The sequence below is a fragment of the Oncorhynchus clarkii genome, chromosome 16, assembly GCF_045791955.1.
Source record: "Oncorhynchus clarkii lewisi isolate Uvic-CL-2024 chromosome 16, UVic_Ocla_1.0, whole genome shotgun sequence".
Lineage (NCBI taxonomy): Eukaryota > Metazoa > Chordata > Actinopteri > Salmoniformes > Salmonidae > Oncorhynchus > Oncorhynchus clarkii.
In genome coordinates this window covers 55,082,791-55,095,706 of record NC_092162.1, presented here as the reverse complement: position 1 = coordinate 55,095,706, position 12,916 = coordinate 55,082,791, and the positions used below count along the sequence as shown (strand labels likewise).

Genomic DNA, 12,916 nt, shown 5'->3' with positions numbered 1-12,916 from the left:
TTTAAGCAATCACTCTTTCTCTCACTCCTTTTCTATCTTTCTCCCCTCTCAATTAGTAGGAAACACATCGGCTGAAGGAGGGCCTTTGTTGGTTTGTGAGGGCCCATACATCACCCAAACTAGCGACCCCCTGACAGCCCCCATCTGGTCCTCATCACGGGGTGCAGCCAACGGTCAGGCTGGATGATGCATGGCACACAGGCACGCGCTCTCAAACACACACACACAGACACGCGCTCACAAACATACACACACAGGCATGCGCTCACAAACGCACACATGTACACTCTAGGGTTGGCCGATTTTACGGTTTTTACTTACTGTTAGAGGCAAAGAAAAAATTACTTTGAGAATCTCCACAGGGATGGTGAGTTAAGACAATCAGAAATACTATCAGATCCCCAAATGGGCACATTAATAGGCCTACATTTGCATGCAGGCCAGGTAGCCTAGGCCTACTTCTATGTATTATCAGATGCGTGTCCAAGATTGACAGGAGCGCTCCAAACAAAATGAAATAAACCAAATGTAGCCTAGGGTGTGCGCTCTTCAAACAACGTGTCCACTCCTAAAATGACAACAGTAAGACTGGAATAATAATATATTAAACGAACAGACATGACCATAACCAAACAAATGTAGATTAGAAAGGATGGGAATGAACTGTAAATGTACTACTGATGATACTGGTGTGCCATCCCTGTGGCCTCAGCAATGGAGACAATCGTGAATCAGACTGGTGTCACCTGTCCTGTGCCATAATTGTTTTATATGTATTTGCCACTGCTCGACCTGTCGACCATCAGCCTATCGACCAGTCGACAACATGGGGTCAGCCCTAGTTTCACGTGTGTTTCGACCTGTCCCCAAATTAATAAAGTTAGTTCACAGTTGGATTTGATAATTTTACCTGCGTTTCATGATCTTGTCTGGTGTGGATGGAAAAATGAACACACACACGCGGAAACACGCGTGGCTGGTCTAGTCACCATGTCCTAGTCTCGCTCTAATACTTCTGGACTTCCTTCCAACTCATATCACAACATCCTTTTTCGGAATAAGGATGTTGTGTGTGCACGTTCTCTAACTGAAAACACAGTGAATTGTCCCTGTTCTCAGACCCAGACCCAGACCCAGGCTGCCTCCCTCATGTCTTCTGCTCCTCATGTTAATGCTGTCTCTTGGGCTGTCATTAACAACTTCATTAATACCAAGCCCTGTGTGTGTGTGCGTGTGTGCGTGTGTGCGTGTGTGTGTGTGTGTGTGTGTGTGTGTGTGTGTGTGTGTGTGTGTGTGTGTGTGTGCGCGTGTGTGTGTGTGCGTGTGTGCGTTCTATATACTCCAGGGTATAATACCAGTAGACCAGTCCAGGACCATTATCTGCAGGAGAGAAATTGTCTCGTCCACTCTAGGCTCCGTCACAAGGTGGGTCACGTCATCACACGGCTGTTGGTATGGTTACCTGTTTCGGTGGACTATCGTTTGTTGTAGAAGGAGTTCAAATGTTTACTTTTTGCTTATCTGTTATGGAACACGTTTCTTTCTTTTTGCTCATCTGTTCTGGAACACAACATTCTTTCTGATCCCCCTGGCCAGACCATAGAAATTGAGCAACTCGAACGGACATGGTAATATAGAGCGAAGGTCCATTGCTTTGGGAGCCATTTTGGATTTGTCATATTGAATTTCAATGGTACAGGTTTAAGCAAGAGAAAGCAGGGGGTGGGAGATGTAGAGAGGTAAAAAGAGGGAAGAGCGAGGGAGAGCAGATTTAGAGGTAGAGAGAGAGAGAGAGAAAGGTGGAGAGAGAGAAAGGGGAGATAGAGAAAGGAGAGAGAGGCTGAGATGGAAAGGTGGAGAGTGAGCGAGAAAGAGGCTGCTGGGGAGACAGCAGGAGAAATCAAATTATTCCCCCTGCTCTGCCTCCCATAGAGACAGAAAAAAGCATTTATCTGTACCCTAGTCTGCAGGTGACAGCAACACACACACACACACACACACACACACACACACACACACACACACACACACACACACACACACACACACACACACACACAGGAGGCGGGGAGGCAGGGGATGGATGATTATGGAGAAGAGAGGGATAGTGGTGGTGTAGGAAGAGGTGGGGTTGAGTGAGATTATGTCTATAGTACAGAGGTGGTATTGAGAGAGGAGGGGAGGAGATGAGTAAATCAGGGCAGGAGAGGGAGGAGAGAATGATATTATTTAGAGGAGAGGAGGTGGATAGGGAGGAGACAAGAATGCTTATGGAAAGGAGAGGGTAGAGAAGAGGAGTGGGGGATCTGCAGGTGAGTCTGGGATTCTGCTGCATCATGTCACACTGACTTAGATCAGCAGGAAGACTCCTCTACCCATGATGCCTCAGTCAGTCCTGTATGTCAACCATTCTCTAGTATCGACCCAATGCGTTATGTATTATGAATTTTTCCTAACTTTGTCCCAACGTGGGCTAATTACAGTGGAGGTCACCAACCTGACTACAGCCAGTCATTGACTACGTCAGCATGGCTGTAGACTGCAGGTCTGTCTGTTGTGTTCCTACTGGAGTTTTACATGATCTGGCCAGGCCGCGCTGCTCTTCTGTTTTGTCAACAGAGATTATGAAAATGGGTCTGGCTGTCTCTGTCTGTATCACCTAGCCTCACAACTCCCTGCCCCCGCTAACCACAAACCACCGCACCGCCCCCTGCCCGCCCACCTGCCTGCTTGCCCCCTCTCGCACCTGAAAAACAATGAGAAGAGAGACACTTATCTGAAACAAGGAAGCCTCAGTCTGTCTCGTCTGTTTGTCTCTCCCAGCATTAGGCTAGTTGTTAAATGGACAGGGAACAACCCTCTCCTTGTTGCCATGCTCAGGTTGCTCTGCGTTGACGGGCTCTCATTTTCACTCAGAAAATGATGGTGTGGGTCATTGATGGTGTGCTTCTCATGGTGAAAATGCATTTGAAATGGGTGGTATCAGTGGAGATTGCTTGACTCCTTTAAAAAAACTGATAGTGCTTTTTAGTACAGATATAGTATAGTACAGATATACCTCATTACAATATCAAGTCACAGAGATCATCAGTCGGACACTGTTGAGACATAAATGTAGACGGACCAAGAGAAATCTCCATATATAGTTGAGTTTCTATTATTCCTTTTCTACCTCAGTGTGTCTGTCTGTCTGTCTGTCTGTCTGTCTGTCTGTCTGTCTGTCTGTCTGTCTGTCTGTCTGTCTGTCTCTGCCCAGTAAGCCATTTTAGACACTTGTTTGTTTGTTGCACTGGGTCATTCTTTATATGACTCATGTTAACGTGGGAGGCTGGTTTGAGGCTGTTTTGTTTCAAGTCAGAACTGAGATAGAGAGAAACAGAGACTATTTCTCTCTATTTCTCTCTTGTTGTTTCTGACTGAACTTGTTTTGCTACCTTACACACACACACACACACACACACACACACAGCTAATGTTACTGATCTGATTGAGTGGGAAGTCAGAGAATGTCCCTCAGTACAAAGTCCTCATTGCAAAGTGTCGTACTATGGGTTGGGTAAACAGTAATACATTTTGGCTCCCATACACAGACACATGATCAAGAGACACTCAGACCTACCTATGCACACGACACAAGCTACTCTCTCTCTCCCTCCCCCATCCCTTCATCCTCTGCCTGCATAGCGTCATGCCTGTAAACAGCTGCCTAATGGCTCTCAAACACACAAACATCATCAGTCATGAGAGAGCTGCTCGTTTGGGCCCCATCCTCCACCCTAAATCATTCATGCTAATTTTCTCAACGCACACACACACACACACACACACACCCGTGCTATTACAATGTTGGCTACATCTCCAGCACTGTTCCTGGGCACCATTTCTCTGTCTGTCTGTCTCTTGTATTTCTCGTTCTGTTTCTCTCTCTTTCGATCTGCATAAACATTTTGTCTCTAAACTGCATCAATACCCTAACAGTTTGCGGCTGCTGTACATCAATGAATTCCATGACATATTTTACTCTTTTCTCCTTTTTTGTCTTGCAGGATGTGAAGTTCAATGAGGTTGGATTTCATAATTTATACTCTGCTGAAGAGGTGAGTTCATGGGCAAGTTTTTTTTTTTGTCTATAGTTTCAATTTCGGCCAGTGCCATGTAGGTGCTATGGGACCATTAGGCTGCTGGCAGGCTGGTTATTTGGTTGGTTGGTATGCTGGAGAGCAGTTCAAGGAGGTGGTTCAACCTCAGGGGTTTCTGGAGCTATCTTAGCCTTGCTGAGTCACAACCAATGTTCCCTCTAAGCTGCACGGAGCTTCCCAGGGACTGCCACGCAGAAGAAATAGCAGCCCGTGCAGAGAAGCACGAGATTGAACTTCACTCAACTTTCTAGAGTTTCCCCCATTAGTTAACACTATCAACGTTTCCCTTTACTGTGGGAATTGTGATTCAATCAACACAATATTAGCCACTTTCAATGCAACATACCAAAACAAAATATGCAAGACTTAGTATCTAAAACTAACTATGAGGCAGAGTGCATCTGAGTAGGATTCTATTGCATTGACAGGCACGAGGGTTGTACTCTACACAGACCTGTGCGCCAAAACCACTCAGGGCTGTACTCTACACAGACCGGTGTGCCATAACCACTCAGAGCTGCAGCAGACCTACAGAATATGCAAATAGACCATTTCCATATATGGATTTGTGCCATTCAGTTTGAACCAGACTGTTTTACAGCATGAGCGGTCGCGATTATTATGTGCTTGTTTTGAGATCAAAGCAAGAGCTGCATGTAGCCATGTGTGCACATTTGTTAATTTTCTTTGCTAATTAGTTAGTTATTAGCCCAGTTATAGCTGATTTGTAGTCAGCAATGTGGGAGTTATTGCTTCCTACAAGAGCATTTCTAGCCATCTTTGAAAGCTAGTCAGGTAAAGAGCTTTTTTTTATGTCTTAAAGGGGCAGTGTTGTATTTTGAGACAGGCTTGAATATGCTATGTAACCAATAGGTAGAGGGTAGCATAATTTGTCTGATTCTCTGTAATAATGGTATGGTTTGGTAATAATGGTAATGGTATGGTTTCTTGCATCAAACAACACAACAAAATGTTCAGTCTGAAGGACAAGTGGATAAACAGATAATGTCAATCCCTGCATGTAGGCCTACATTGAACACCACATATTGGGGCTGCTACTGTAGGCTGAATGGCAGAACCGCTATTTACATGTTAATATGTTATGTAATGCATTTTCTCCATAGTTTTTTGTGGTAGGCCTACATTATGATCAAGTAGTCTACTTGGCTACCAAAACAGTAAATCAAAGCGGGTACAGCCTCAGTGTTCACAGTAAACGAGCGCCGGAAGTTGCACAGAAATTTCACAAGGTTCATGTTTGTGCTCAGCAGACCTGAAATTTGCTCAGTGCCAGACAATATTAGAGAGAATATTGGTCACAACTCTTGGCAAATGGAAGTGGGCAGAATGTTAATTGAGAAAGAGGTGGACCACATCTCCATCAACGTTTACTTACACTCATTGTAGATCTCTCTGGAGTCGTGGCATCGTCCACTTCCTCCTCCCCTCCCCGTCCCACCCTCTACCCCTCCGGTACCGTACCCAGTACCCACCACAGCACCCCTGCCTCCCAGGGTCCTACCAGGCCCCACTGCCTGTGGCGTGTAATTTACTTTTCACCCTGCGCTGTGCTGGAGAAGCGGGCGGGCAGGCAACTCGCACCACACTGGAGGTGACCCATTTCCCTGGGGTATTCAGTAGCCCTCCTAATCAGCCATTCTCTGGGGCTGCCTCATTCACTCTGCAATTAGAGCTCTTGAGCCATCTCTCTCTCTTTCTCTCTGTCTTTCTCTTTCTCTCTCTCTGTCGTCAGACAGTGGAAGGGTAGTTTAGTAGTTTCATGCGAAGATGAGCTACAGTACAGACAGACAAGCAGTCACGAGATTGTACTCTTAGGAAAGATTGACAGAGATGGATAGATTTGAAAGAAACACTTTTGGGAGGAAGGGAAAGAGAGGGAGTGAGGGAGCGTCTTTGAAAAACACTGCTTATGTTTCACTACATACAGAGCTACAGTTTGATGCTTCTCATTTGTTTTATTTCACCTTTATTTAACCAGGTAGGCCAGGTAGGCCTAGATAAAGCAAAGCAGTGCAACAAAAAACAACACAGGGTTATACATGGGATTAACAAACGTACAGTCAATTAATACAAAATAGAAAAATCTGTTTGCAGTGTGTGCAAATGAAGTAAGGAGGTAAGGCAATAAATAGGCCATAGTGGCGAAGTAATTACAATTTAGCAATTTACACTGGAGTGATAGATGTGCAAATGAGGATGTGCAGGTTCCCACCGTACCTTCTCCGCTATGCAATCCGGTTTCCGGGCTGGTCACGGGTGCACCTCGGCCACGCTCAAGATCCTAAACGATATCATAACTGCCATCGATTAAAGACAGTACCGTACAGCCATCTTCATCGACCTGGCCAAGGCTTTCGACTCTGTCAATCACCACATTCTTATCGGCAGACTCAACAGCCTTGGTTTCTCTAATGACTGCCTCACCTGGTTCACTAACTACTTCTTAGATAGAGTTCAGTGTGTCAAATCGGAGGGCCTGTTGCCCGGACCTCTGGCAGTCTCTATGGGGGTGCCACAGGGTTCAAATCTCGGGCCGACTCTTTTCTCTGTATACATCAATGATGTCGCTCTTGCTGCGGGTGATTCTCTACGCAGACACTATTCTGTATACATCTGGCCCTTCTTTGGACACTCCAAACGAGCTTCAATACCATACAACACTCCTTCCGTGGCCTCCAACTGCTCTTAAATGCAAGTAAAACTAAATGCATGCTCTTCAACTGATCGCTGCCCTCACCTGTCCGCCTGTCCAGCATCACTACTCTGCACGGTTCTGACTTAGACTATGTTGACAACTACAAATACCTAGATGTCTGGTTAGACTGTAAACTCTCCTTCCAGACTCATATTAAGCATCTCCAATCCAAAATTAAATCTAGAACCGGCTTCCTATTTCGCAACAAAGCATCCTTCACTCATGATGCCAAACATACCCTCGTAAAACTGACCATCCTACCGATCCTCGACTTCGGCGATGTCATTTGCAAAATTAGCCTCCAACACTCCACTCTACAAGTGGGATGCAGTCTATCACAGTGCCATCCGTTTTGTCACTAAAGCCCCATATACTACCCACCACTGCGATCTGTATGCTCTCGTTGGCTGGCCCTCGCTTCATACTCGTTGCCAAACCCACTGGCTCCAGGTCATCTACAAGTCTCTGTTAGGTAAAGGCCCGCCTTAGCTCACTGGTCACCATAGCAGCACCCAACCGGACGCGCTCCAACAGGTATATCTCACTGGTCACCCCCAAAGCCAATTCTTCCTTTGGCCGCCTTTCCTTCCAGTTCTCTGCCGACAATGACTGGAAAGAACTTCAAAAAACACTGAGGCTGGAGACTCATATCTCCCTGACTAGCTTTAAGCACCAGCTGTCAGAGCATCTCACAGATCACTGCACCTGTACATAGCCCATCTGTAAATAGCCCATCCAACTACCTTATCCCCATACTGTTATTTATTTTATTAATCTTGCTCCTTTGCACCCCAGTATCTCTACTTCCACATTCATCTTCTGCACATCTATCACTCCAGTGTTTAATTGGTATATTGTAATTACTTCGCCACAATGGCCTATTTATTTATTTATACTGTATTATTGACTGTATGTTTGTTTATTCCATGTGTAAGTCTGTTGTATGTTTCGAACTGCTTTGCTTTATCTTGGCCAGGTCGCAGTTGCAAATGAGAACTTGTTCTCAACTAGCCTACCTGGTTAAATAAAGGTGAAATAAAACAAATAAAAATGAGCAGATTTCTGGGCGTGGTAGGATTGATTCAGGGCATAATGTACAGACAATGGTATGGTATGGTTCAAGTACAGTGGAGTTAAACCTAGGCATTGAGTGACGATGAGAGAGGTTGCATCTCTGAAGGCGCCAGTTAACCTAGGTGCGGTCTCCGCAAGTTTGGGGAGTGGGACAAAGGAGCTATCTGAGGCATGTTGAGTGGAACTAGGGGCTCCGCAGTAAAATAAAACAATGAGATCTACCCTAAACAACAGCATACAAGGCATATTAACATTAGAGAGAGGCAGTAAGCATTCACAGGTGCTGATTGGGAGAGCTAAGACAACAACGGGTAAGACAACAACGGGTAAATGGCGATGAATTGGCAGAGATGGTCAATTAGCTACACACAGGGCCGGAGTTCGAGTCTGGGGCCGACAGATAAACAAAATGAAGTGTGTTAATGAACAGTTAGGTAATGTGGCAAAGGACATTTGATCTGCAGCATTTTAATTTACCGGACATTTGAGAAATGTACAGTACCTACAGTGGGGCAAAAAAGATTTAGTCAGCCACCAGTTGTGCAAGTTCTCCCACTTAAAAAGATGAGCGAGGCCTGTAATTTTCATCATAGGTACACTTCAACTATGACAGACAAAATGAGAAAAAGAAATCCAGAAAATCACATTGTAGGATATTTTATGAATTTATTTGCAAATGATGGTGGAAAATAAGTATTTGGTCAATAACAAAAGTTTACCTCAATACTTTGTTATATACTCTTTGTTGGCAATGACAGAGGTCAAATGTTTTCTGTAAGTCTTCACAAGGTTTTCACACACTGTTGCTGGTATTTTGGCCCATTCCTCCATGCAGATCTCCTCTAGAGCAGTGATGTTTTGGGGTTGTTGCTGGGCAACACGGACTTTCAACTCCCTCCAAAGATTTTCTTTGGGGTTGAGATCTGGAGACTGGCTAGGCCACTCCAGGACCTTGAAATGCTTCTTACAAAGCCACTCCTTCGTTGCCCGGGCGGTGTGTTTGGGATCATTGTCATGCTGAAAGACCCAGCCACGTTTCATATTCAATGTCCTTGCTGATGGAAGGAGGTTTTCACTCAAAATCTCACGATACATGGCCCCATTCATTCTTTCCTTTACACGGATCAGTCGTCCTGGTCCCTTTGCATAAAAACAGCCCCAAAGCATGATGTTTCCACCCCCATGCTTCACAGTAGGTATGGTGTTCTTTGGATGCAACTCAGCATTCTTTGTCCTCCAAACACGACGAGTTTAGTTTTTACCAAAAAGTTATATTTTGGTTTCATCTGACCATATGACATTTTACCAATTTTCTTCTGGATCATCCAAATGCTCTCTAGCAAACTTCAGACGGGCCTGGACATGTACTGGCTTAAGCAGGGGGACACGTCTGGCACTGCAGGATTTGAGTCCCTGGCGGCGTAGTGTGTTACTGATGGTAGGCTTTGTTACTTTGGTCCCAGCTCTCTGCAGGTCATTCACTAGGTCCCCCCGTGTGGTTCTGGGATTTTTGCTCACCGTTCTTGTGATAATTTTGACCCCACAGGGTGAGATCTTGCGTGGAGCCCCAGATCGAGCGAGATTATCAGTGGTCTTGTATGTCTTCCATTTCCTAATAATTGCTCCCACAGTTGATTCCAAGCTGCTTACCTATTGCAGATGCAGTCTTCCCAGCCTGGTGCAGGTCTACAATTTTGTTCTGGTGTCCTTTGACAGCTCTTTGGTCTTGGCCATAGCGGAGTTTGGAGTGTGACTGTTTGAGGTTGTGGACAGGTGTCTTTTATACTGATAACAAGTTCAAACAGGTGCCATTAATACAGGTAACGAGTGGAGGACAGAGGAGCCTCTTAAAGAAGTTGTTACAGGTCTGTGAGAGGCAGAAATCTTGCTTGTTTGTAGGTGACCAAATACTTATTTTCCACCATCATTTGCAAATAAATTCATTAGAAATCCTACAGTGTGATTTTCTGGATTTTTTTTCTCATTTTGTCTGTCATAGTTGAAGTGTACCTATGATGAAAATTACAGGCCTCTCTCATCTTTTTAAGTGGGAGAACTTGCACAATTGGTGGCTGACTAAATACTTTTTGCCCCACTGTATATGCATTGGGTGCGTAACCTGATTAGGGCGTTCACCCAGTGTGCTTAGAATCACAGAAATCACATTTAGATAATGGTATTTCATAATAACAGAACATGCAAGTCGAATATTACAATGATGTGCTGTCTTTCTTACCGAATTCTGATGCACACTTTGAAGATGTTAGAATAACGGTCCACTTTTACTTTTCCTCAGCCAACAAGACATGTAATGAACAGCAAAATCCCTGGTTTATGTCAATCTACTATCCCCTATAGTAGAAAAGTTGACCTATTCCATAGATCAGCTTGTTCGAGACTCTGGGGCAGTTGTGGGACGATAGATCCCTGGGGTATTTCATTAAAAAAAGTTAAAAAGCAATAAGTCTGATGCAACAGATGAGAACGTTTATCTTAAAATGTTGATAAACAATTTTTTTTTTAAGCGTACGAGGCAGTAGAGTACGCGTGCATGTTCTGTCCATAGTGAAATTAGTGGGAAAACAATTGACAAAATCGCACAAGCAAGCAGTTTCATGAGACAGAGGAAAATATCAGTTTGAAATTTTGAAAGTAGGGAGATCTAATATGCAACAACTAGCGTGGGTCTCTAATATGACTAGGGTTGTGCCTTTGGCTACTGGAAAATGAAAGAATGTTCATATAAAAATACTTTTCTCCACCAATATGGTCTGATTTTGGCTACGCTACTTTGAAGGTAAGACATGCCTCATATATAATAAAACGGTCAACTTTCAAACAATTAAATATATGTTTATTCTTACTGCCTCCAGCTCATTACAAAGTGGTGTGTGATGTGCTGATGTAGCTTGCCTTCCGTTGCCTATGCATTTGCTGTTTGAGATGCTGCTGTAGTAGCAGCTCTCGCACTGTCTGACAGATTTGTTGCGTAAAGGCTCTGTATGCTGTACGTGTATGATAAATAAAATACATAATGAATATACTATATACACGCGCCAATTCAATTCCATCCCCTGTACCTGGACTTTGAACTACTCCCCTCTGGGCACAGGTATAGGGCACCCCTCAGCAGGAAAAACAGAACTAGACAATAATTTGTGCCAGGTGTGATATCCCTCTTAAATAGCTCGGGCTAATGTTCCTATCGACTCCGTGAGGCCAGCAGCAGGCTAGTCTTTTTTATTTTTTATGTTTTATTTTTCTTTATTATAGTTATTATAATTTTTTTATTGGTATGTAACTGTTATGGAAGTTGTATTGTCAATTTTGTTTTTTATTTAAACGCCACTTTAAATGTGTACATCACCCTGCAACAAAATTTCCCCATGGGAACAATAAAATCAGTAAGTAAGTACTAAATTATGCAAATGAACCTATAGACCGATAAGCATGATCAGTCAAATCTATTTCCATCAATTGTTATTTCAATGAATAGTCTAAAAAGCATTTCGCTTTGGGATTTTCTCTTCTCTGACAATTGGCCAGCACTGATTTTGATAGTCTTTTAAAAATATATATATAATAATAACCGGCTAACGGAAACACTAAGGGAGGCAGAGCATCACACTACTGTCCAACATTGTCGAGCTACATTGGCGGCTTTTCCATTTTATTTATTTTATTTGGTTATACCAGAGGACACATTAATTTAGGTGACGTTATCAGGTAGGAAGGTAAGACCCAGATACAAACAACGTCAAATTAACAATGGTTTAATAATCCAACAGGGGCAGGCAATAGACAGGTCAAGGCAGGCAGGGATCAGTAAACCAGAGGTGGGCCAACCGTACCGGACGGCAGGTAGGCTCAGGGTAGGCAGAGGTCAATAATTTAGAGGTCGGGCAAAGGTACAGGACGGCAGGCAGGGTCAGGGACAGGTAGAGTGGTCAGGCAGGCGTGCTCAGAACCAGGAGGGCGAGAAAAAAGAGAGACTGGGAAAAGCAAGAGCTGAAACACAAAAATGCTGGTTGACTTGACAAACAAGCTGAACTGGCAACAGACAAACAGAGAACAAAGATATAAATACACAAGGGATAATGGGGAAGATGGGTGACACCTGGAAGGGGGTGGTAACAATCACAAAGACCGGTGAAACAATCAGGGTGTGACAGTAACCCCCCCCCCCCCCCACCAGGGGCCCTACCTGGGCACATACCTGTTCGACGGTGCTGGCGGTGGAAGTCGGCAATGAGGGCTGGGTCCAGGATGTTTCTAGTGTATACCCAGCACTTCTCGCCCGGGCCATAACCCTCCTAGTCAACCAGGTACTGGAAACCCCTGCCCTGTGGTCGAACACTTAGGAGGCGTCTCACTGTGTAGGCCATCGATGACACAGGGAGATGGGGTGGACCTGGAAACACAAGACAAAAGTGCTGTGAGACACATTCTTAATCCTAGACACATGGAAAGTAGGGTGAATACAGAGGGTACTGGGATAACAAAAGACGAACAGTAGTGGGGCTTATTCTAGAGATAGTGAACGTCCGATGAAACAGGGGGGAAAGTTTACTTGACTCCACCTGGAGAGCCATACCCTCAGCCCAAGCCGATAGCGTGGAGCCACCTGCTCCTGTTGGACATTGTCTCCGACCAGGGTCCTCAGTTCTTGTCCCGGTTCTGGAAGGTGTCCTGTGGCGATCCGCTTGTCGCCTATACCTAGAAGTGGTCTTCAACAGAGGGGCCCGGGCTCTCTTCCAGGTATGGCGACAGCGGCAGATGAACATCTGGGCAGAGGGATTGCTGACTCCTCCTCTTTTGTTAGGGGAAGAGTGGAGGCTGATATTCCAAGGAACACTCGAAGGGCGAGAGACCCGTGGAAGAGCAAGGAAGGTGGATGCGAGCGTACTCAACCCATACCAGTTGCTGATTCCAGGTGGCAGGGTTGGCGGAGACTAGGCAGCAAAGAGTTGTCTCTACGACCTGGTTG

General features: G+C 44.8%; 1 protein-coding gene across 2 annotated transcripts in view; it reads left to right on the top strand.

Annotated features, from left to right (window-relative positions):
* LOC139368768 (nuclear receptor coactivator 3-like) overlaps window positions 1–12,916 on the top strand; it is a 114,851-nt gene that overhangs the window by 65,439 nt on the left and 36,496 nt on the right. Inside the window, exons 2-3 of one of the 2 annotated variants that reach the window (XM_071108089.1) lie at window positions 1,346–1,425; window positions 4,047–4,097. The gene's annotated coding sequence lies outside the window, so the exon portion shown is untranslated. The remainder of the gene's footprint in view (window positions 1–1,345; window positions 1,426–4,046; window positions 4,098–12,916) is intronic. The other variant, XM_071108088.1, reaches the window with a different exon arrangement.